This window comes from Panulirus ornatus, chromosome 23 (genome assembly GCF_036320965.1).
Source record: "Panulirus ornatus isolate Po-2019 chromosome 23, ASM3632096v1, whole genome shotgun sequence".
Lineage (NCBI taxonomy): Eukaryota > Metazoa > Arthropoda > Malacostraca > Decapoda > Palinuridae > Panulirus > Panulirus ornatus.
In genome coordinates, this window is record NC_092246.1 from 1,642,501 (window position 1) to 1,665,417 (window position 22,917).

Here is a 22,917-nt window from a genome sequence, read left to right on the forward strand (position 1 = left end):
TAAATAGTTATATAATGTATCATGTAGTAATTTAAAAGAGAGAAATATTGGAAGAAAAACAGAGGAGCCAATCCGTATTTACTGTTTCATTTATAAGATAAATTTGATTTATATGATAATTTGGGAGTGTAGGATATATTGTCTAGGACCATTACGATATATAATGAAGATATATCGATATGATAAATCATCCAGACGATTCAGGAAATCATCCTATACCAATATACTTATGAAATGAATATATTTATGAACAAATAGAAGAAAAAATATATATTATGAAAATGATTATTTTCATGTTGATGCACAAGGTATCTCTTTATTACTGTCATATCATTATCCACATTGAATGATATCATTATAATTATACATTTCATTACCAACATCAATGTGAACTTGTCATAGTAATTCTTTCATTTCTATAATGATTAGCATAATCATCGCCAATCCCTTTCCCATCGTGATTATCACAGTCAGTAGTGTAATCATCATTTGAGAAATAATTTTTCACATGATTATTTGACAATGAATTATTTTCTCCAACCTGATAGAAATGATATGTGATAATCAAGTAACAGATGCGATATAGTAAAACAAAAAATTATTCTATTGGTTGAATAATAATAGATTAATAACAAATCTATTCCTGATTTTTAACTGTTATAGATTTAAAGAAAATCTATTTCTTGATTTTCATCTATCATAGATTTAAAAAAAATCTATTCTTTGATTATGATATAATTTCTAAATGTTAGATATCATAATGTAAATGAAACAGACATAGAAAGGAGAGTAAGTTCATACCAACTAAAAAGAAAAATACTTAGGAATTTTTGTATTTTTTCTGTATGATAGTATGAAACTATAGGATTAGCTACAACGATAATGAAGAAAAAGAAAAATCGTATAGTTATAAGTTGTAATATGACACACACACACACACACACATATATATATATATATATATATATATATATATATATATATATATATATATATATATATATATATATATATATATATATATATATATATATATATATATATATATATATATATATATATATATATATTTGTATATATATACTATCTCGCTAACGCGGGAGACAGCAACAAAGCATAATGAAACATACATACATATATATATATATATATATATATATATATATATATATATATATATATATATATATATACATTAGTCGCAGAGGAAACATACTAAAAGAACATTTAATTCCTGTTCATCGTAACTGTTCTATTACCGTCATAACAGTGACCGATATATTTTTTCCATGAATTACTGAACATGTGAGGGAAGAGTCACAACGCAGGAGAATGTTTTATAAGATGTAAATTACACCTGGGATAATGTCAGGCTCCTTTATGGGCAAGAGCTTAAGATGACACTGAACTTTCAGCTTGTGATTACAAAGCTTGTTACCATCATACAGCTACAGTAAACAATCTGCATGACAGGGATTAATATCTTTCTAAAGTCAGTGAATGTAATTACAACTGCATATGGTCGTTGTTGTCATAACTAGGTGAGATACTGCTGCTTGTATGGAGAGAGAGAGAGAGAGAGAGAGAGAGAGAGAGAGAGAGAGAGAGAGAGAGAGAGAGAGAGAGAGAGAGAGAGAAACCGTCTCAAACACAGCCTCATACTCGGCTTAAACTGCTTATGGTTTAAAACCACTCACCAATATAAAAGAAGATCATATATATATATATATATATATATATATATATATATATATATATATATATATATATATATATATATATATATATATATGAGACTCACGCCTCGTTAAGGCAAACAAGTAAAGCCCTAACAGTGTAAATGCACAGGAGAATTCAGCGTTCTAATTTGAACCCTGAAAAAAAGAATAATAAGGGTTTCCTTCACCCTCTTCATTCGTGGAAATGAGAGTACAGGCAGAGCGCATGTTTCCCCACAGTGAACCTCAGTGGGTAAGTTCAGCTGCTTGGTCTTCCTTACTAACAAACCTTCAGACGAAGTTTCAGAAGAATCGCTCAAAACGCAGTAGGATAACCCTGGCCCCAGACCGCGCGCCGGTAGCTCCCATTTGCGAGATAAATTCGCGAGGGACCTTGAGTTGCGAAACGCAAAATTTATGTCGATCAAATTCAGTAAAAGGGTTTCAATCCTACGCGTCAGTTGGGCTGTATTTTGGAGGGTACCAGCGCGACTAGAAAATTCATTATTTATAGTTTCGTTTAAGTCGCAAACGGATTTTTCTCGGTGTCTGTACGAAGGGTTGAGGCCCTCTGAGGCAGTGCTACCCATGATCGAAGTATAGAACGGAAGATTATTATAGAGTGTAAAAGAACGAAATAACAATAAAAATTGACGGTAATATATATAAATATATATAAAAAAAGTCTTCCCTGGTTTGATTGGACAAAACCTGGGGTGATCATCAGAGAGAGGATGTTGCAAGAAACAGGATTCACACGCACATACTTTATTTTGCAACAACAATTGCAAGTGGACGACTGGAATAAAGTGCGATTTCTGTGTTTTGATGAAAGGAGTTAGGGACGGGAGGTGGGAGTTTATTAGGGGGGGTCTGTGGCTATTGTAGATTTGGGTATCATTGCGTAGATGGAGGCAAGTTGCATCGGAACGGCATGTTGCACGGGTGGCGGTGTGTGGCAACTGTCGGCTTGCAAGGGAGAGGCACACGCTCTCCCAAGTATTGAACGCCTCCCTACCACGCTTACTCCCACTCCCGGCCTACTCCCAGGCTACTCCCAGGCTACTACTGGGCTACTCAGAGACCGCCAGTTTAATCCTAGACTCCCCTACACTGTCCTCGCTCTCCCACGACATATAGACTACATTTAGCTTACTCTTGCTCCCTCCCAGGCTACTCCCAGGCTACTCCCAGGCTACTCCCAGGCTACTCCCAGGCTACTCCCAGGCTACTCCCAGGCTACTCCCAGGCTACTCCCAGGCTACTCCCAGGCTACTCCCAGGCTACTCCCAGGCTACTCCCAGGCTACTCCCAGGCTACTCCCAGGCTACTCCCAGGCTACTCCCAGGCTACTCCCAGGCTACTCCCAGGCTACTCCCAGGCTACTCCCAGGCTACTCCCAGGCTACTCCCAGGCTACTCCCAGGCTACTCCCAGGCTACTCCCAGGCTACTCCCAGGCTACTCCCAGGCTACTCCCAGGCTACTCCCAGGCTACTCCCAGGCTACTCCCAGGCTACTCCCAGGCTACTCCCAGGCTACTCCCAGGCTACTCCCAGGCTACTCCCAGGCTACTCCCAGGCTACTCCCAGGCTACTCCCAGGCTACTCCCAGGCTACTCCCAGGCTACTCCCAGGCTACTCCCAGGCTACTCCCAGGCTACTCCCATTGCTCCCAGACTACTCCTGGGCTACTCATACACATCTGCCACTGTGAGACTATGCCCAGGCTACTCCACGCATTTCTCAGCACACACGCTGGTCCTAGACTACTGTTGTCTACATTATCTCTTCACGCACAGTACTGCACGCTGTTGTAGGCTACCCATACACTCGTCCTGCTCTGAGGTTATAATTAGGATATGATTACGTGTTTTCAAACCCAACTTCTGCTTCCACCCTGGGCTATTCCTAGCCCACTCATAGGCTACAGTAGAACTCCAGTGAGACTACCGCTGCTCCCAGACTACTCCTGGGCTACTCATACACATCTGCCACTGTGAGACTATGCCCAGGCTACTCCCAGGCTACTCCCAGGCTACTCCCAGGCTACTCCCAGGCTACTCCCAGGCTACTACTGGGCTACTCAGAGACCGCCAGTTAATCCTAGACTCCCCTACACTGTCCTCGCTCTCCCACGACATATAGACTACATTTAGCTTACTCTTGCTCCCAGACTACTCCTGGGCTACTCATACACATCTGCCACTGTGAGACTATGCCCAGGCTACTCCCAGGCTACTCCCAGGCTACTCCCAGGCTACTCCCAGGCTACTCCCAGGCTACTCCCAGGCTACTCCCAGGCTACTCCCAGGCTACTCCCAGGCTACTCCCAGGCTACTCCCAGGCTACTCCCAGGCTACTCCCAGGCTACTCCCAGGCTACTCCCAGGCTACTCCCAGGCTACTCCCAGGCTACTCCCAGGCTACTCCCAGACTACTTAAAAGCCACCTTAGATTACTGCCAAACTCCATGGGAGTTATCAGCCATGTTCTGGGCTATTCAAAGGCTACGTCACCTCACATTATGCTCTAACTTTAAGGCTACTCCCACATCGTAGTTTCTCCCACACTGGATCTAATTCGACTTCCAGCCTACAAACTACTGTTAAAGTACTCCCAGACTACCCCAAGAGGTAGTTCTCACTCCAAGGCTACTACAAGACTACTACAAGACTACTGCTCCATCTGACGAACTTTCTCCTATTTCATTCTTGTTGATTTTCTTAATTCGATCGCTTTACTGCCTTCTAAATTCCCATAGTTTTTTGCTTTAATATTCTCACTCCATACATGCAACTAACACACACACACACACACACACACACACACACACACACACAGAAGATCAATCACAAGCACATTGTCTCTCTCTCTCTCTCTCTCTCTCTCTCTCTCTCTCTCTCTCTCTCTCTCTCTCTCTCTCTCTGACTTATTCATTCCTATACCATTTTCCTCTGATCTTGCTATGTTTGTTCTAACATTCGTATATGCTAACCTACATTTCATTACTGCAAAAATGCGCTCAAGTTTTCCAAATTTCTCGTCGACATTATTGATTTCCTCATCATTTTGGTCAATAACTCAGAGTAAGACATTTTCTCTGTAGGTATTGATTGTGTTGGAATGATTTTAAAGAGAGGAAGAGTTTTAACTACAAATGTCTGCAAATGTCTTCTGATTAAATGACAAAAATGCAGATGTTGATGTACTGACACTGTGGACCTAAGTATAACTCTGGTTGTATAAGTAAGGTTGTAATCTAGTAAATAGAAATATCTTGTTGATGAATGAAATATACATACGTTCATATATTTAACGTTAAGTATGGCATTGATTGGTTTAAGTACAGATATAAAATGATGCGTTACTTATAAAAGCAGCAAAGGCTATTCATTTGCTAATAGAGAATCTGTTAAGAAGACTTTTTAGTATGTTAAATATTATCATTCTTTATAATATAGATATTCTGTTAATTCATTTTTAGATAAAACGCAGATTTATTGACACATCTTTTATATCAGTGGTGAGAAAGTTAATACAAAAAGTGATTAAAGTTACGAAGATGTTTTAGATATTGTTGGTTCTTCTGGTGAGGCGTTGGCTTGTCTGAAGTCTTCGAAAGAAGTAGTTTTGTCTGACAAAAAGTTAAAAAACTTTTGTCAGGAAAGCACACTAGTTTCTTCCTTCATGTCAAACTAATAACTTTCCTCATCTTTTCCTCTCACGGTAATTTGATCTTTTCATCAATCAAAACAACGATGAATTATATTTAAAGATAATAGAAAGAAAAAAAGAATTTTATCCCCCCAAAATGAAATCAAATAATTCGTTGTAAACTGAAAGGGATTACATTTCTCTGATCGAAACTCTGTCATATTATATATTTTTTTATCATCCTTTTCCACCGTGTTTGCCATACCGACATGATCTATTTTGTTTTTCCCGTGTGTGAGTTGCCTCCCGCCACAGTTTTATGGATCAGTGTTAGCTTGCCATCATCGTCAAGTGGAGCCGACCATTCCCGCTGAGTTTGCTCTCGTCTGCTTGTTTGGCCAAGGGGATGGTTGTGCTCTCTGGCTCAGCCTGAACTCTGTATTTATCTCTTCACTCATCTATTGTATCTACATGACTCTTTAATGTTTAGTTTTCAAGGAATAACTTAATGGTCTACTTACACACACAAACGCACACACACACACACACACACACACACACACACACACACACACACACACACATATATATATATATATATATATATATATATATATATATATATATATATATATATATATTCGTCTGTCTACTTCGTTTTCATCTATCTATCTATATATGAAGGTATATCTGTGTGGTTACTTCTAGATTCATCTGCTTCTCTGTCTGTCTCTATACATATATGTTGAACTTATAGTGAATATAAGATAAATAAGTTTTGATACCATTATGACTTAAAATGTTTCCTAGTTCATACTTCAAAAATCACAACATACATAAAAATCACAACATACATAAAGAAATCAAGACTGTTCACAGTTGTGTTCTATCCCATGTTATATCAGTGAGAGAGAACAACATATGTTATATCTTACCTCCAGTTGTTCTGTTTCACTGTTTCCAGATTGAAAACAAATGGATCAAATACATTTTTTTTCCAAGTAAGAACTTTAAAAACGTTGCATAAAAATCACTCTGTCAGTTAATTCTTTTTATTTTTCTTCGGAAAAAATATGTAATTAATTACTGAAAAACAGATTGTTTCTAAAGCACTGCAGTATGAAGGGTTCTGATGGTTTTTCTTAATGTGGGCGTGGACGGGCGGGGCTGGACGTGGTTTTTAGGCGTATCTGGGTGTGGTTTTGGGCGTTTTGAGTGGTGATGGGCGCGATCATGGGCGTTCATCTACTGGGCTGGTCGCCTCCTTGCTACCTTGTTCACATACCTGGCCGGGGTTAATACAAAGGTATATTATCCAACAACCTTTACGAACCAATTCAGTCCTTCCAAGCGCGAGAATTTCAGCCTTCAAACGCACGACGTTTTAGCACAGAGCTGCCTCAGAGTTGCCATTCTGTGAACTGTTTGAAAAATACATATTTAAAACGTCTGTATCTTGTGGCGTGAGGCTGGGGCAACCCTGCCTGAACTTCTACTAGATTTGCTCGATGCAGATAACCTTAAATTGAATAAAAATTTCTTCTTATCAACTTGACACATCTGTTCTCGATCACCCATCTGATTCATCTACAATAATAAACTTTCTCTTGTACTCGAGATTAGCAAATTGTATATCACTTCCATAGATATGTTTCCTTTACCAGTATTGCACTTGTGTTGAGGAACACTACCTGTGCTAAGTGATCTATTCTGCACACATCTGATAGAATTTCTCATATATATATATATATATATATATATATATATATATATATATATATATATATATATATATATATATATATATTCATTATACTTTGTCGCTGTCTCCCGCGTTAGCGAGGTAGCGCAAGGAAACAGACGAAAGAATGGCCCAACCCACCCACATACACATGTATATACATACACGTCCACACACGCAAATATATATATATATATATATATATATATATATATATATATATATATATATATATATATATATATATATATATATATATATATGACTGTAGCTATATTGCTGTATTTGAAATACATGATTACATTTTAGTAAACCTGTTGTCACCGTCAGGTTACCCTGGGCCACAGATGTCATCTTACAATTATCCTTAACACCTGACGAAGCTGCTCAGACTCTTGTGTTGTTGGCTGTAGAGGCCTGGCCAGGATGGCAGTAATGCCCATGGTTGAAAGGTAAAACCTTTAAAACCCCCCACCCAACCAACCATATCAGTTATGGCGCAGAGTTGATGGATCCTCCCCCCATGCAAAGGGGTTAAAAAAAGTAATTGTTTTTGTAAAAGTATTTTGTCTGGGGGCCCCTACTCAACGTATGAATAAAATTTTTATGTGGGGTTTCCCCATATCAGTACGTTTAAATTTTTTCCCAAGTTTATATATATATATAATATATATTTATATATAAATTATATTAATAAAATATATATATATATTTTTTTTGTGTTTGTGTGTGATTAGTCAAACTCCATTTCTTTAATATTTGATAAAACATCACTTACGTGATCACAAGTATTTTCTAATTAAATCCTATTCAATATAGTTCTGCCCTTTTTTTTAATTTTTAAAAAATCCCCAAAAAAAAAAAATTTTTTTAAAAATTTTTTTAAAAAAAAAAAACCGGGGAAAAAAAAAAAAAAAAATTTTTTAAATTTAAATTTTTTTTTTCCCGGGTTTTTTTTTAACCCTTTTTTTAAAAAAAAAAAAAACCAATTTTTTTTCTTTTCCCAAAATTTTTAAAAAAATTTTTAAAACCCCCCTTTTTAAAAAAACCCCCCTTTAAAAAAATTTTTCCCCAAAAAAAAAAAATTTTTTTTTAAAAAACCCGGTTTTTTTTTAAAAAATTCCCCCCCCCCAAAAAAAAAAAAAATGCTCTTTTTCCCCCCCCCAAAAAAAATTTTTTTCCCCTTTTTTTTTTCCCGGGGGGTTTTTTTCCCCCCAAAAAAAAAAAAATTTTTTTTTTAAAAAAAACATTTTTTTCTTTCCAAAAAAAAATTTTTTTTTTTTTTTTTTAAAAGTTTTGACTTTTTTTTTTTTAAAAAAAATTTTTTTTAAAATTTTTAAAACCCCCAACTTAAAATTTTTTGATTAAAGGGGGGGAAAAAACCAAAAAAAAAAAATTTTTTTTCCCCCCGGGGGGGCCCCCCCCAAATTTTTTTTGTTTTAAAAAATTTTTGAAAAGGAAAAAAACCCCCCCCGGGGGAAAAGGGGGGGTTTTAAAAAATTTTTTAAAATTTTCCTTTTTTAAAATTAAAAAAATTTTTTTGTTTCCCCCCCTTTTTTTTTAAAATTTTTTTATGATAAACGATGACTCGTTAATCTCTAATCTTATTATGATAAACGATGAAACCATAATCTCTATCGTTTGTTATGACGAGCGAGGAATTGTTGATCTCTAAAGTTTATGGTAAACGATGACTCGTTAATCTCTAACTAACGCTCATCGTGAGACGTGTTATGTTCAGTCTTGTTCGTTATCTTATCTGATCTGTTCTGTATCTTGATGTCAGAAGTCTTCTTTCATCTCCAGGTATGTTGTTATCTCCACTATCAGCACCAAGGTGATGTGGTCTATATAGAACCTTTCTTAATGATGTTCGTCATAGAACGCAAGAATAACTCTTTTTTTTTCTTTATATATGACCGTTGACCGTTGGCTCATATGTATATAAGAGAAATATAACACTGCATGTGACGTACTGATTACACACATGTATAGTAACACATAATTCTTCTTTAGTTCATGAACAATTATGTTCATACAACTTGATATCAAATGATCATGAACAGGTTTTACATACTATCATGATATCTCAATAGATATTATCCTGATATCTTAATGGATGTTATCTAGATATCTCAATAGATATCATCTAGATATCTCAATAGATATTATCCTGATATCTCAATGGATATTGTCTAGATATCTCAATAGATATCATCCAAATATCTTAATAGATATCATCCTGATATCTCAAAAGATATTATCCAGATATCTCAATAGATATCATCCAGATAACGCAAGAGGCATTATCTTGATGTCTCAATAACACATTTGATTTTCCTTTTATTGTGTCTTTACTTTTATCATCGACACTTGATCATATGTCATAAAATGATTTTATTCCTTATCGTTTACCAACTATCGAGTGGTAACGAGATCAGATTTCATACAAAAATGTTTTTCTTAATGACTTACTAAGTACTGATTGATAATAAGATCATACTTCATATAATGATATTCCTGTCTTTAATATCATGTACAAAATTCTAGTCTTCGGAAATATACTGGATTTTCGCCTGGATATTTTTGTCCCTAATTGAGCGATGTTGAAACACACACACACATACACACACACACACACACACACACACACACACACACACACACACACACACACACACACACACACTTCAGACCTCCATGTGTGAACTTCCTGGAAGCATTCAACACAGTCAAACTGGAAGCTGATAAAGAAGCTGTATCCTCAGGCAAGACCACGGGGGAGACGCCTTCCATGGATAGGAACTCACGTTAGAGGAAGAGAACAAAGGACACATGTCAGGGAAACCTTCGGCTGGGGTCAGCAGTGGCGTGCCGCAGGTCTGGGTGCTGGAACCATTTCTCTTCTTGATCTGTGCAAATGATGGCCAGAAGCCCTGGGTTCATACCCAAATATGTCTGCCGATGATTGAGCTTATGAGGACAGCAAAGAGTGACAAGGTTGCTGGGAGAAGCTCCAGAGTTACTTTGTAAGAATCGAACCGACAAGATGCAAAGTAAAAGAACTCGATATGAATATCATTTAGCAAGAAACAAACTTCAGGAATCAGTGTGTGAAAGAGAATTACGAGTTGACATTGTACCTCAGCTGTGGCCAGAGTCCCATCTTAGAAGCGCTGCAGGGGAGGATCGCCTTCACTTACATGGGTGAGGAAATCTTCATCAAACTGTCCACGTCGTATATCATTCTGAAGTTATAAACATCTTCTCTGATATCGTCGCCGCACACAGAGAAGAACAGAGAACTGATACACAAGGTTCTGAGGATGAGAGTAAAGATGGTGCCAGGATTAAGAAAGCTGTGATACAGTGAGAGATCAGGGGCCATAAATCTGTCTACCAGTGAAGATGAAAGATAAGGGGCGACCTGAACGGGCGATCTGAAGGGATGACCTGAAGGGGTGACCTGAAGGGGTGACCTAAAGGGGTGACCTGAAGGGATGACCTAAAGGGGTAACCTGATTGCAGTTGTTAAGTTTTCAAATAAGTCTGGTGAGACATCAACGGTGAACAGCTCTTTGAAAAATACAAAGAAAATATAAAGTGATATTAAGAAAGCAGACTTGTTAGACCCGATATAATGAAGTACCATTATACCAGTGTAGGAGCAGTGGATGACTGGGCGATCTTGACGCATGTGATTATGAATGTGGACAATGGACAGAAGTTGAAAGATATGTTTGACGGTAAAGAAAGTTCAAGTGATGGTGTCCCACCAGGGTAGTACCAGCTCCCCGTGCAGAACAAGGAGACAATTACACACAACAATCGTCTCGTTATCTACATAGCCTCAGTCCCTTAAGCTTGACCTCTGGGAATGATGGCCTGACCTGTAAGGACCAGGTCAAAAACCAGACCATTACCCCTCAGGGTCATACCATCGTGCTTGAGGGTCGTACCGCCTTACTGAAGGGATATACTGTCCTACTCATTTATCGTACCGTCGTACACAAAACCCTCACCGTCGTAAGCAGGGGTCGTACCGTCGTACACAAGACTCTCACCGTCGTATGCAGGGGTCGTACCGTTGGTTGGTTGGTGTGTGACGACACATCCAACACGCGTACTGGTCAGACTTCTTCAAGGCTTCGCTGGTGTAGGTTGGGGAGAGATGTGTGTTGGGGTGGGGGTGGTAGGAGGTACAAATGAGGCGAAATGAAGTTATAAGGTTGTAGTTATGTGTTATGAGGGCATGAGTGTGTAGACGCGATGACCATTACGTTGATTTACTGGTGTTTAAGGAGATGATTTCATAGGTCAAGGCTGGGATGCGTGATTGCAAGAACATGACAAGTTATCTTCATAATGTTCATACACACACACACACACACACACACACACACACACACACACACACACACACACACATATATATATATATATATATATATATATATATATATATATATATACATCATCCCTAGGGATAGGGGAGAAAGGACACTTCCCACGTATTCCCTGCGTGTCGTAAAAGGCGACTAAAACGGGAGGGAGCGTGTTGCTGGAAATCCTCCCCTTCCCCCGTTTTACTTTTCCAAAAGAAGGAACAGAGAAGGGGGCCAAGTGAGGATGCTCCCTTTGAGGCTCAGTCCTCTGTTCTTAACGCTACCTCGCTAACGCTGGAAATGGCGAATCTGTAAGGGGAAAAATCATATATATATATATATATATATATATATATATATATATATATATATATATATATATATATATATATATATATATATATATATATATATTGTAAGAAACTAAAAGAATGACATGAAATTGTGAAAATCAGATAATTACTTTTATTTCTATATTATATATAAGATCAGCAAGGAAATATGAATTCAGGATATAGCAACACTGTATATGACTTACATGAGTATATGTTTCGTTTTATAGTTTGTAACCGCGTACTTACGTTATCAAGTCTTTCTTTTCACAGGTGTGACACATAACGTCTTGGAAAACCCTGGAAAAAAAAGTAATACAGACTGAGCCAAAGATGGCATTACGTCATAAAATATAATCAATAATGAAGAAGTGTGAATAAAATGATACAATAATGAAGAAGTGTGAATAAAATAATACAATGTAACTGTCATAAATGTGTTGGACAATGATAGTAATGAAGGTTATAAAAATAGATATTGTCAATATATTAGATTTTTCGCTACATCGGCGAGGGTTAAGCTCGAGAAAATGTTGGTCGTGAGGGTAGGTGTTAGCTGGTACGACGCTGGGTCGTGAGAACAGGATCTAACCCCTTGAGCACGACCCGTACGACCTGTGCGAACGACTAGTACGACCCTTGACCTCGGGGGTAAGATCACACCACGGCACACCACACCACACCACACCATAGCACACCACACCAAACCACACCACACCACAGCACAGCACACCACACCACACCACACCACACCAAACCACAGCACAGCACAGCACAGCACACCACACCACAGCACAGCACAGCACAGCACACCACACCATACCACACCACACCACATTATAGCACACCACACCACACCACACCACACCACGCATCCTACCACACTGATCACTACGTGTTCCAGATAATGGAAATGTTGCCAGATGATCCACACGCAGGTAGCGAGGCCGACGCCGGCATGGTTAAGTCTACGGGGGAAAGCTGCCTGAGTGCAGGAAATGATCAGGTGATTATGGTCACGTGATGAGTATATGTGAACGGCTGCAGACCTGCACTGATAACAAAAAGATAAGAGGGGCACTGAAAGGGATGAGAAAAATATGAAGCAAAGAGGTGAATAGGAAGGTGGTAAGGTGTATGGTTCACTGGTCACTCATTGTTAGAGAGAGATGGTAGAACTGGCAACCAACCCACACAAAGGGTCTAACTACCAACGAACCCACACGGAGGGTGTAACTAGCAACCAATCCACAGGGAGGGTATAAGATGGTTCAGGTGGGAAGTAACACCCTGGGAGGCTGCTGTGTACAACCTACTGACACTGAGGGTGTAAGATGGTTCACTTCAACGCTCCCATGTCAATATTATTGTTATAACCAATACTACATATGATCCTATAACTTCTGCTGTCTCTGCTCTCATTCGTCCCTTCACAACAAACACCACTACAAGCAGCGATAGTGATTTAAGCAGTCGACAAACATTTCCTTATCTAGCCATAACTTGAGGCATCACAACCCCAGAGTACATTCTGGTGTGCCGTAGACAAATCCCACTTTGATTAACTGGTATTTAGGAAATAACAACACATGACAGTAAAAAAGCATTATTATATGGAATTCCAAAAACTTGGATCATCTTTTAATAACATGTCTGATCTATAACATGTCTGACAATGAAGGACTTAGTATAAAGGCTGACTGTGTGTGACATCAGAAAGTCTTAGTTACCAGTCTTGGCGTCAAGACTTACCGCTGAACTCTGCTATCAAGTCTTGATACTGATACTCAATATCAGCTGATATATGATAAAGAAATCCCGTTATCAATTACTCAATAAAGAAAAACAAGACTTGCACATATGGATCTTGGAGCGCTTATAATCTCATGCCGAAGGAAGCATGAGAAAGACATCACAAGTTCATTATAAGAAACCACTACACACCACATCCGATAGTCGTAGTTAACGAAACCAATATAAGGCACAAGTAAATTTCGGCTTCAATGATTTGCTATTTCAGGACGTTACTGAAATTACAGAAAGTAAATGAAAAGTTCTGCAAGTCTGTAAATAACACCACTAAGGTTGTGAGCAATGTCCTTAAGAATGTGACTTGTTTTGTAGCAACGAACAAAGGCCCACAACAAGTCTGGGTCTAGATTGAAGCATAAAGAAGTTAATGAAAAGAAGAAAAGAGAAAAAGGAAAGATATCGTACAGATTATGGAGGTGGAAAACCTTTCTTTTCAGAAGCGCCAGTGAGTCGGTAGTTAGTGAGGATATCACTCACACCTAACAACCTTGAAGCCTGAAAGGCTTTATCTAAGCAGTAGACACAATCAAATATTGATAACGTACAGCTGAGACTGATACCGTGTCATCTGTCTATCCATTTACGTTTATTACATTTGTAACGTAAAGAAGAAAATCTATCTTTGTCGATCTACCATCACCAGTTACATGCCCACTTCCATGGGTGGATCAGGTTGATCATATCAACAATGGAAGAATTCTTTCAAAGTGAAGAAAAGCGGAATAACTCGCAGATGTAATCCAAGAATGTAAAGTAAATCATATTATTGATACATTTTTACTGCATCACAAGCAAATACATTATAACTAGCACACACACACACACACACACACACACACACTAAAGGGGAGGGAGCGGGGGTGCTGGAAACCCTCCCCTCCAGGTTTTAATTTTCCGAAAAAAGGAACAAAGAAGGGGCCAAGTGAGGACTTTCCCTCTAAGGCTCAGTCCTTTGTTATTAACGCTACTTCGCTAACTCGGGGAATGGAGAATATGTATAGAATCTATATCTGTATATATATATATATATATATATATATATATATATATATATATATATATATATATATATATATATATATATATATATATATATACATATATACACCTTAGTCTCTATTTCTACATTCTAATTTCACTGGTGCAAAGGAAAAAATAATCTAAAATTTCATGTATCATTTCTAATTCAACGAAACAGGAGAGCAAAAATTTTGATAACACTCAATCATTTCTACTATCATAAATATTCAATATAGATTCTGAGTAAATTCAAAATTTTCAACTTGTGCTGTAGGATTCTCTGTATATGATGAAAATTTTGAATTTACTGGGAATCTATGTTGAATATTTATGATAGTAGAAATGATTGAGTGATATGAAAATTTTTGCTTTCTTGTTTCTTTGAATTAGAAATGATACATGAAATTTTAGATTACTTTTTCCTTTGCACCAGAAGCTTAATGATTACTTCCCCTTTTTCTCATTTGAATTAGAAATTAGAAATAGAGACCGAGATATTTCGTAGTACATGGGGGTTCATTTGCTTCCCCCTTTGTCCTATTAGAATTAGAAATTAGAAACATTAAAGACTGTTATTGTTTGATACATCAAATGTTGGATTATCTCCCCACTGCTCTGGTACAATTAGAACTTCAAAGTGGCAGTAATCCAGAGCTCAGCCCACTCCTGTAAAGCTTTATTTAGAAATTAGAACCTCACTTAGAAGCTGCTACAAAACAGAGTGCTTGTAGGAGGATAGGGAGAGAGTGTGTCACAATACGCGAATAATGTTTGGGTAAAATGGCTTCTGTCATTTCAAGCTCTTGCTTCTACCTTAATGTTGGCGACCTCATAACTAATGGAATTCAAATAGATTTCCAAATTAATTTGTTTTTTTTCTTTTCATTTTATACAGGAATCATTCATCTGAATATCCAGAGATTCATGAATTTTAACAGCCGGAGTTTTTTAATGAATTCCGAGGAAATTCAACTTTTATGATATTTGTATATATTAAAAAAGATTCTTTTCTACATCTTTTTTGTAAGATGATTAAAGGAATGGTTGCTTAGTTATCTGCTCCAACACACACACACACACACACACACACACACACACACACACACACACACACACACACACACACACAGAAGTTCTGGAGTTGACCTTTAGTCCACTATGCCATGTACCTTGTCCACCGCTTCAGTCATCTTAAGGTAATTCACTCGGTAATTTTGTGGCGATTTTTTTTTCTTGGTGTCTCTGGTGACCTTTCTTCCTGTTTTATTCTCTCTGTATTAACATCATTTGTCTTAACTCCTGTGTGCATAAGTTTTGGCTTTGCTTGTCTATCTTTGTTTTCAACATGTCATCCAAACCTCATTCGTTTTTGGATGATTTTTCTTTGGTTTCATTGTCTACAAATGTTCCGTCATTGTTATTCTTTTGTGTAATGGAAGCAAGGGAATTACGGTAATTTCGAGGCTATATCTTTGTTGTTATGCTTGTGGTTTAAGTTCTAATGAGCATTTTAACTTTTGAAGGGTTATAAACATTGGAAGGCGACAAGGACGACCCTGCAAAGGTCTGGGTTAACTATTTCCATCATTAGAGCCATTTATCTGCCTAGCAACCTAACCACACACACACACACACACACACACACACACACACACACACACACACACTAGCCCAGCATCGCCTGAGGTTTAGCCAGAACCCCAGAGGAGACCTACACCTGAGGGTTGACCAGAACCCCAGTCCTGCGGGAGGTGATTGAGTCAAGCTATCACTTTTCCGTGATTCCTCAATCGTTCTGCCTGTTTTCCCGAACGTTTTCCGGACTATTATTCGCCTTAATCCGGAATCCCTCATAGGGAAGAAATCTGACCGCCGTGTCCCAATCGTTAGGGATCGTGAGAGCTTCACGTTAGAATTAGGGAGGATAGGGAGTAGGGAGCAGGGAGGCAGGGAGACTCGTACATCGTACCTACACTTGTGAGTTATCGTTCCTTTGTTTATGTCTTGTACCTTTTCTGCTTCTTCCGGCCAAAAGTTTTTTCGAAGAGGATGAAATTTTATGACCACAATTACCCAGGCATTTTTCATGTTTTTTCTCTCTTTATTTGATATAACAAATTCATAAAACTCTTAAGTTATTTATGATTGTGTTTTCTAGAGGAGTGAAAACAACTACGACTGAAATTACTTGTACTAGCGAGTGATTTATTATTTGAGTGATCTCAAGTCATTTTGGCATTACCAGACTTGAAGCAATTTTGTCAGATTTTCCTCATATTATTTAACATGTTCAGGTTGTGTCCGAATATAACGTGTGCGTGCACGTGTATGTGTGTGTGTGTGTGTGTGTGTGTGTGTGTGTGTGTGTGTGTGTGTGTGTGTGTGTGTGTGTGTGTGTGTTTGCGAATACAATGAAAACCAAGGCATAATCAGTATCATATCATCTCTCCCATACAACTGTCTTCCAGCACCATCAATGACTACATTAAAAAAGTACGTATCATCTTTATACATTGCAGACTTCAGTCACGGAAAAAAGCTCCCATTTAGGTCGGGCGATAATTGAAACATATAGAGATTAATAAAGGGAGGGGGGAGGGGGGGGGAGGCAAGGAAAAGTATTTACGAATGTTGATGGAAGTGAAAAAAACCTGTCTTTTGAAACGTGGCAGGTCATAGTAACTGGGAAAGACATGAGAAGTAAAGAATTCCAAAGCTTCGAGGTGTAAGGAAAGAAACAGTTATATAATGAATAAAATTGAACGTCCTTGTTATCAGTCTTATCGACAGACCTTCGATAATGCCTTATCAGTTGTTTCTTGGTTGATCTTATCATAACTCTCTCTTTCCCTTAGCTTTATCATTTCGTTGATATCATTGCATTACTTGTTTACATTCTCTCTGCCTCTGTTTTCAGAATCTTCTTGTCCAGCATCAGTAATTATTGACGCGACGGTACGACACTTGAGTGGGATGGTAGAGTCACTGAACACGACGGTACGACCGTGACACATGATGGCCTGACCTTTGACCACGCCATCAAGTGTTAGGTCAAAGGCCAAAGACGTCATATCCAAGAGCCCTAGAGTCGTGCTCAAGGGTCGTACCATCCTGCTCAAGGTTATACTGTCGTGCTCAAGGGTCGTACTGAAGTGTTTAGAAGGGTCGTATCGTTGTGCTCACAAGGCTGAATATGGCGTCACACAACGATCTCGATGTGATGACGTAATAGAAAAGGTGGGGGCCATCCCTCCCTACCCCTCCCAGACCAATACCCACCCCTCCCCCATACCCTTCCCCACTCCCTCCCTCATTCCCTCCCCTCTTAAGAATCTTACTACCTCACAAAATCTCTGTTGACGAGCGACCATGACACTTATGTCTTCCTGTTACTGGGTCTAATTTACAACTGTCTGTTGTCATTCCTCAATTGTGATGGCAGTAAACATTATATGCGTCATGTGTTCCTATGACATTGTCCAGGATATGGATATTACACCAAGTTTTGGTACAACCACGATTTATGCATGCACTATGACTCACATCTTATGTGATCCTTTCCAATATATATATATATATATATATATATATATATATATATATATATATATATATATATATATATATATATATATATATATATATATATATATATATATGTATATATATATATATGTGTGTGTGTGTGTGTGTATAAGCGTGTGTGTACGTACATTTGTGTGTGTTTATGTAAGGACTTTTGTGTTTAAAAAAAATGTCGCAGAACTCGGGATATCTCTGTTCATCCTGGGCGGGACATTGCATCAGTTTACTTCACGTGGGTTCCCTGCTCTTGTGTGAGGAGCTTCGTGTTGTACGTAATGAATGCATAGCCAGTCATCCGACCTGCTGGTCCGGGCACAACCAGTCACCCAAATACAACAATCAAACACATATCATTTCTACGTCATCCATTAGTTTGTGCATAAATCACTCGTTACTATAAACGTTCTTCCTAAAACTCGCATGTGGAACTGAAGAAAATCATTGCTGAACCTCAACTACCCATTTATATCAATCAGTCGTCGTATATCATATCTGCTAAAAGAACGGATTTGTGATACATATCATGCAAAATTTTAAGTCCCAACACTTAGACTTCGTCTTGAAGACACAAGGCAGATCACACCAGCTCGCTAACCCAGACCTCCTGACTTTATCTATTACTGATAACACTGAAGTATATTACTCATAATCGAGGAATAAATTTACTGTGTGTTAAAGGCATACCTTTTATTATTTATTGGTTTTACTGTTAAGTTACAGGGTAGAAATCCTGTAACTCTGTGATCACAACGGTACGACCCTTGAGCACGACGGTACACCCTTGAGCACAACCTTACGGCCTTTGAGCACGACGGTACGATCCTTGAGCACGACGGTACGATCCTTGAGCACGACGGTACGACCCTTGAGCACGACGGTACGACCCTTGAGCACGACGGTATGATCCTTGAGCACGACGGTACGACCCTTGGGCACGACGGTACACCCTTGAGCACAACCTTACGGCCTTTGAGCACGACGGTATGACCCTTGAACACATGGGCTCAAACCTTGGGAATCATTGCTTAGCTTGGACTTTGGACTTCACAGTAAGGGTCATAATCAGAGATCGCACCGTCGAACTGACGGATTATACCGTCGTGCTCAAGGGTCGTACTGTCGTGCTCAAGGATCATACCGTCGTGCTCAAGGGTCGTACTGTCGTGCTCAAGGGTCGTACTGTCGTGCTCAAGGATCGTACCGTCGTGCTCAAGGATCATACCGTCGTGCTCAAGGGTCGTATCGTCGTGCTCAAGGATCATACCGTCGTGCTCAAGGATCGTACCGTCGTGCTCAAGGATCATACCGTCGTGCTCAAGGATCGTACCGTCGTGCTCAAGGATCATACCGTCGTGCTCAAGGATCGTACCGTCGTGCTCAAGGATCATACCGTCGTGCTCAAGGATCGTATCGTCGTGCTCAAGGATCATACCGTCGTGCTCAAGGATCGTACCGTCGTGCTCAAGGATCATACCGTCGTGCTCAAGGGTCGTACTGTCGTGCTCAAGGATCATACCGTCGTGCTCAAGGATCGTATCGTCGTGCTCAAGGATCGTATCGTCGTGCTCAAGGATCATACCGTCGTGCTCAAGGATCGTACCGTCGTGCTCAAGGATCATACCGTCGTGCTCAAGGATCGTACCGTCGTGCTCAAGGATCATACCGTCGTGCTCAAGGATCATACCGTCGTGCTCAAGGATCATACCGTCGTGCTCAAGGATCATACCGTCGTGCTCAAGGGTCGTACCGTCGTGCTCAAGGGTCGTACCGTCGTGCTCAAGGATCGTATCGTCGTGCTCAAGGATCATACAATTATATCTAAGATCGTCCTGTCGTGCATAAGGGTCGAAGCGTAGTGTTCACGAGTCGTACCCTCATGCTAAAGGGGTTTAAGAATTCCGGTCTTGAAACGTTACAGTATAACCAACAAACAATAAAGGATATGTCAGGAGCACATAGTGGATGGATTCAGCGATTATGGGTAATCTATTTCTGTTTTATTAGCATTAATGGCGTCGTGGGTTGTGACAGAAGAACGGACCGGAAGAAGGTGGATGGTTGGAAATGAAATGACTGAGGATAATATGTTGCGTGAGGAGGAGGGATGATGATGGTATAAGGAACGACAGTGTAAGATTGAGTTATGATATTAAGGTGCAGCATGACTGAGGGGGCCAGCGAGTGTGTTCTGTAATGGTTCGGACACATGGAGAGGATGAGTGAAGAGAGATTGACAAGAGAATTCATGTGACAGAAGTGAGGGAGCGAGAGGGATGGGAAGCTCGAAGAGAAGATAGAAGGATGGCACACAAGAGGCTTTGAGGTGTTGGAGCCTAAACATTCAGGAGGGTGAGAGGCGTGCAAATGATACAGCAAATTGGAGTGATGTGGTATCTGAGGAACTATGGCTATGGCTATGGCATCGGTGCCGCGTACATGACGGATACAGAGAAGATGTGAGCAGATGAAGCCCGTTGTTTCATCTGTTTCCGTCGTTTCGTCGCTAAAACGGGAAACAGCAAACAAGAATAATGGTAATTTTTCTCTTTTTCTTCTTTCTCTCCTTCTTCGTTCTCCCTCCGTCGCTTTGGGGTAGCGGCCAGCCCTCGCTAAAACACAATAGTCCGGGCGCGCGAGACTGTGAACCATGTTACTTTCATAATCTTTTTGTTGCCAAGGAAAAACGCGCAAGTTCAACATCATCCACTTCCCCCTCCCCAGGACGACAAGCCTCCTCTCCCGCCCCATACCACTCCAGCATCGCTTCCCAGAGAGAGAGAGAGAGAGAGAGAGAGAGAGAGAGAGAGAGAGAGAGAGAGAGAGAGAGGTGAAGTTAGATGGAGGAATAAGCTAGAAACGTTGGTAGCTGGTTGAAGAAACAGGCGGATGTAGATAAATGAAGTGTATCGACAAGTGAGGATAGGGAAGAGTGTAGGCGGATGATGATAGGGGAAGTGAGTAGGTGGATGAGGATAGATGAAGTGTATGTAGGTGGGTGAGGATAGATGAAGTGTATGTAGGTGGGTGAGGATAGATGAGTAGGTGGGTAAGGATAAATGAAGGTGTATCTAGATAATTTATGATAGAATAAAAAACAAGAACCCACACAATATGATGTTGATGAAGGCGATCCTGTGAGAGACCATCACATACATCTCTCATGTTTGTGTCCATAATGAGAAGAAACTCAGCATGTTGGAGTCTCCGGGGTTGATCCTCAATCATCCAGACGTCGCTCTTCCTTCCTTCTTGTTGGATAAAATGTAACGGCAAACGAATGATAGGAGCGTTACACATGAACGAAGAATTATTGCAGATGAATTACGATGTACATTATGCATTGTAAATTGTCTAGATGTTTATTTTTGAAAATTGCTAACAATAATTATACGACTAACTTCAGCTACTAAAGAAAGTAAAGGAATACAAAGAAAAGCAAACTGGAACAGCGCACAGACTTTGGAGGTTGTCTGTGATGATGGAAAATATATTAGATTGATTTTCTGTTCGTCTTGCTCAAAATTGACATATGAGAGAACCAATATCCCTTTTTGAGTATTCTTCTAATATCACGTAAATATGGTGAGGAGACAAAACGTTCACGTATAGTTTTTAAGAAGACTAAGGTGGAGTTGGACCAATCTAACACTTCAAAGAACAGGTTTCCAAGACAAGCGTAGCATTGATGGAACCTGAGTTGTGTTGCCCAGGTCTTCAGATCGAACCTTTGCCCTGCGTTTGTTAAGTACAGTTCTCCCTACCTCCAGACCGCGGTGGTAGCTTAGGATGTGTAACACACAGAGCAACCTCAGTGATGATGTTTGTTCACAGTACGTTTGGCCCAAGGGCACCTGTTCATTATTATCTAAGTATATATATATATATATATATATATATATATATATATATATATATATATATATATATATATAAATAAGTTCGTGTGTGTGTGTGCTATATCAATTGTAAAGAAATATCAGCAGTAATGGCAAATCATTTACATTAAAGGTATATGAGGAGCACGTTACATATATCACTACATTTATGGCTTTCAGATCCAGAGTGAGGCATACCTCAGAGCCAGTGGCTGGAACCATGGCTGTTTGTGACGAAGGAACATAAAGTATAGGTTGTTAGCTTTTATGGGCGATCGTTGACTCTCGTGAAGGGTTGTTAGTTTTATTTGTACGATCATGAGAGTCACTAAGTGGTTGTTAGACGTTATGAAAGACGACCAGTACTGTTTCTGAGAAGCGTTATATATAAATATTTTTCCTCAGAGGGATCGTGAAGACATGCAGTTTCCTTCCATCATATGAACCCCCCTGCTGCATGCAGTCCTCCCTACCCTCTCCTTACCTTATATAGCTTCCTTCTCCCCCACCTCCCTATCATCATCAGGTGAACTTATACAAGTTTCCTTACGTGCAACTATACGTCCCCACCACATTGAGCAGTTACCAGCATACAATGCCCCTCGCTGTACACGATTGCCCTTCAAGCACAAGCGCTAATATACACACAGACAACCATACACGTTTGCGCTCTACTCAGGAGCAGGAGAATGACGGACTTCTTGAGATGGAGAAGGTCATGGACGAGACTATACTTCTTTCCGTTCATTGACAACAATACAATGACGCCAAAGGTGAAGTTCGACTCGTGGTGTAA